Genomic DNA, 4864 nt, shown 5'->3' with positions numbered 1-4864 from the left:
TAGTTTAACTCTTCACAAATGTTTGAAGAAGGACAAACAGAGAGGCTGACATTTCCCTGGTAAAGAACTGAACTGGAGAGAGAAGAGAGGAAGGAGGAGGACTGGCCAAGACAAGATGGAGATAACTGAAATGCTGTGGGGTGAGCAGAGCATACACACCCACACAAAAGAAGAGAGAGGGGGGGTGAGAGAGAGAGGCGGGGGGTGAGAGACAGAGAGAGAGAGAGACATGGAGAGAGAGAGGTTGGGGGTGAGAGAGTAGGCGGGGGGTGAGAGACAGAGAGAGAGAGAGAGACATGGAGAGAGAGAGGTTGGGGGTGAGAGAGAGAGAGGGAGAGAGATACATATGGAGAGAGAGAGCGAGAGAGAGAAAGATATGGAGAGAGAGAGAGAGAGAGAGAGGTTGGGGGTGAGAGACAGAGAGAGAGAGAGAGAGAGAGAGAGAGGTTGGGAGTGAGAGAGAGAGAGGGAGAGAGATACATATGGAGAGAGAGAGCGAGAGAGAGAAAGATATGGAGAGAGAGAGATATGGTGAGAGAGGTTGGGGGTGAGAGAGACATGGAGAGAGAGAGAGAGGGAGAGAGATACATATGGAGAGAGAGAGAGAGAGAGAGAGAGAGAGAGAGAGAGAGAGAGAGAGAGAGAGAGAGAGAGAGAGAGAGAGAAATGGAGAGAGAGAGACAGAGAGAGAGAGACATGGAGAGAGAGAGAGGTTGGGGGTGAGAGAGAGAGATACATATGGAGAGAGAGAGAGAGAGAGAGAGAGAGAGAGAGAGAGAGAGAGAGAGAGAGAGAGAGAGAGAGAGAGAGATAGATAGAAATGGAGAGAGAGAGAGAGATATTTAGAGAGAGGCTATATTCACCTATGCTGGAAGAGAGCCCCGAGTGAAAAGATTTGGAAACCCCTGCTTTCAACAATGTTTGTACATAGCAGAACTAACCTCTATACTCTGACAGCTGCCTTACTAAAACCTCTACCAACACTGCCATCCACCATCAACATTTGTCGGACATACAATCATAGACGATGTGTAGTCTATTCCAGCCTGGCCTGGCTTGGCCAAGACAACTGGTTTACATCCTGATGTTGTGGCTTGGCCCAGACAACTGGTTTACATCCTGATGTTCTGGCCCAGACAACTGGTTTACATCCTGATGTTCTGGCCTGGCCCAGACAACTGGTTTACATCCTGATGTTCTGGCCCAGACAACTGGTTTACATCCTGATGTTCTGGCCCAGACAACTGGTTTACATCCTGATGTTCTGACCCAGACAACTGGTTTACATCCTGATGTTCTGGCCTGGCCCAGACAACTGGTTTACATCCTGATGTTCTGGCCCAGACAACTGGTTTACATCCTGATGTTGTGGCCCAGACAACTGGTTTACATCCTGATGTTGTGGCCCAGACAACTGGTTTACATCCTGATGTTCTGACCCAGACAACTGGTTTACATCCTGATGTTGTGGCCCAGACAACTGGTTTACATCCTGATGTTGTGGCCCAGACAACTGGTTTACATCCTGATGTTCTGACCCAGACAACTGGTTTACATCCTGATGTTCTGGCCTGGCCCAGACAACTGGTTTACATCCTGATGTTGTGGCCCAGACAACTGGTTTACATCCTGATGTTCTGGCCTGGCCCAGACAACTGGTTTACATCCTGATGTTCTGGCCCAGACAACTGGTTTACATCCTGATGTTCTGACCCAGACAACTGGTTTACATCCTGATGTACTGGCCCAGACAACTGGTTTACATCCTGATGTTCTGGCCTGGCCCAGACAACTGGTTTACATCCTGATGTTCTGGCCCAGACAACTGGTTTACATCCTGATGTTCTGGCCCAGACAACTGGTTTACATCCTGATGTTCTGGCCTGGCCCAGACAACTGGTTTACATCCTGATGTTCTGGCCTGGCCCAGACAACTGGTTTACATCCTGATGTTGTGGCCTGGCCCAGACAACTGGTTTACATCCTGATGTTCTGGCCCAGACAACTGGTTTACATCCTGATGTTCTGACCTGGCCCAGACAACTGGTTTACATCCTGATGTTCTGGCCCAGACAACTGGTTTACATCCTGATGTTCTGGCTTGGCCCAGACAACTGGTTTACATCCTGATGTTCTGGCCCAGACAACTGGTTTACATCCTGATGTTCTGGCCTGGCCCAGACAACTGGTTTACATCCTGATGTTCTGGCCCAGACAACTGGTTTACATCCTGATGTTGTGGCCTGGCCCAGACAACTGGTTTACATCCTGATGTTCTGGCCTGGCCCAGACAACTGGTTTACATCCTGATGTTCTGGCCCAGACAACTGGTTTACATCCTGATGTTGTGGCCCAGACAACTGGTTTACATCCTGATGTTCTGGCCCAGACAACTGGTTTACATCCTGATGTTCTGGCCCAGACAACTGGTTTACATCCTGATGTTGTGGCCCAGACAACTGGTTTCCATCCTGATGTTCTGGCCCAGACAACTGGTTTACATCCTGATGTTGTGGCCCAGACAACTGGTTTACATCCTGATGTTCTGGCCCAGACAACTGGTTTACATCCTGATGTACTGGCCCAGACAACTGGTTTACATCCTGATGTTCTGGCTTGGCCCAGACAACTGGTTTACATCCTGATGTTCTGGCCTGGCCCAGACAACTGGTTTACATCCTGATGTGCTGGCCCAGACAACTGGTTTACATCCTGATGTTCTGGCTTGGCCCAGACAACTGGTTTACATCCTGATGTTCTGGCTTGGCCCAGACAACTGGTTTACATCCTGATGTTCTGGCCTGGCCCAGACAACTGGTTTACATCCTGATGTTGTGGCCCAGACAACTGGTTTACATCCTGATGTTCTGGCCCAGACAACTGGTTTACATCCTGATGTTCTGACCTGGCCCAGACAACTGGTTTACATCCTGATGTTGTGGCCTGGCCCAGACAACTGGTTTACATCCTGATGTTGTGGCCCAGACAACTGGTTTACATCCTGATGTTCTGACCCAGACAACTGGTTTACATCCTGATGTTGTGGCCCAGACAACTGGTTTACATCCTGATGTTCTGGCCCAGACAACTGGTTTACATCCTGATGTTCTGGCCCAGACAACTGGTTTACATCCTGATGTTGTGGCCTGGCCCAGACAACTGGTTTACATCCTGATGTTCTGGCTTGGCCCAGACAACTGGTTTACATCCTGATGTTGTGGCCTGGCCCAGACAACTGGTTTACATCCTGATGTTGTGGCCCAGACAACTGGTTTACATCCTGATGTTCTGGCCCAGACAACTGGTTTACATCCTGATGTTGTGGCCCAGACAACTGGTTTACATCCTGATGTTCTGGCCCAGACAACTGGTTTACATCCTGATGTTCTGGCTTGGCCCAGACAACTGGTTTACATCCTGATGTTCTGGCCCAGACAACTGGTTTACATCCTGATGTTGTGGCCCAGACAACTGGTTTACATCCTGATGTTCTGGCCCAGACAACTGGTTTACATCCTGATGTTCTGGCCTGGCCCAGACAACTGGTTTACATCCTGATGTTGTGGCCAGGACAACTGGTTTACATCCTGATGTTCTGACCTGGCCCAGACAACTGGTTTACATCCTGATGTTCTGGCCTGGCCCAGACAACTGGTTTACATCCTGATGTTCTGGCCCAGACAACTGGTTTACATCCTGATGTTCTGGCCTGGCCCAGACAACTGGTTTACATCCTGATGTTCTGGCTTGGCCCAGACAACTGGTTTACATCCTGATGTTCTGGCCTGGCCCAGACAACTGGTTTACATCCTGATGTTGTGGCCCAGACAACTGGTTTACATCCTGATGTTCTGGCCCAGACAACTGGTTTACATCCTGATGTTCTGGCCTGGCCCAGACAACTGGTTTACATCCTGATGTTGTGGCCCAGACAACTGGTTTACATCCTGATGTTCTGGCCCAGACAACTGGTTTACATCCTGATGTTCTGGCCCAGACAACTGGTTTACATCCTGATGTTCTGGCCCAGACAACTGGTTTACATCCTGATGTTCTGGCCTGGCCCAGACAACTGGTTTACATCCTGATGTTCTGGCCCAGACAACTGGTTTACATCCTGATGTTCTGACCTGGCCCAGACAACTGGTTTACATCCTGATGTTCTGACCTGGCCCAGACAACTGGTTTACATCCTGATGTTCTGGCCCAGACAACTGGTTTACATCCTGATGTTGTGGCCCAGACAACTGGTTTACATCCTGATGTTCTGGCCTGGCCCAGACAACTGGTTTACATCCTGATGTTCTGGCCTGGCCCAGACAACTGGTTTACATCCTGATGTTCTGGCCCAGACAACTGGTTTACATCCTGATGTTCTGGCCCAGACAACTGGTTTACATCCTGATGTTCTGACCCAGACAACTGGTTTACATCCTGATGTTCTGACCCAGACAACTGGTTTACATCCTGATGTTCTGGCCTGGCCCAGACAACTGGTTTACATCCTGATGTTGTGGCCCAGACAACTGGTTTACATCCTGATGTTCTGGCCTGGCCCAGACAACTGGTTTACATCCTGATGTTCTGGCATGGCCCAGACAACTGGTTTACATCCTGATGTTCTGGCCTGGCCCAGACAACTGGTTTACATCCTGATGTTCTGGCCTGGCCCAGACAACTGGTTTACATCCTGATGTTGTGGCCCAGACAACTGGTTTACATCCTGATATTCTGGCCTGGCCCAGACAACTGGTTTACATCCTGATGTTCTGACCTGGCCCAGACAACTGGTTTACATCCTGATGTTCTGGCCCAGACAACTGGTTTACATCCTGATGGACTGGCCCAGACAACTGCTTTACAT

This window comes from Salvelinus namaycush, unplaced genomic scaffold (assembly GCF_016432855.1).
Source record: "Salvelinus namaycush isolate Seneca unplaced genomic scaffold, SaNama_1.0 Scaffold1801, whole genome shotgun sequence".
NCBI lineage: Eukaryota > Metazoa > Chordata > Actinopteri > Salmoniformes > Salmonidae > Salvelinus > Salvelinus namaycush.
The sequence above is the reverse complement of the archived record's forward strand: the minus strand, read 5'-3'. Positions refer to the sequence as shown.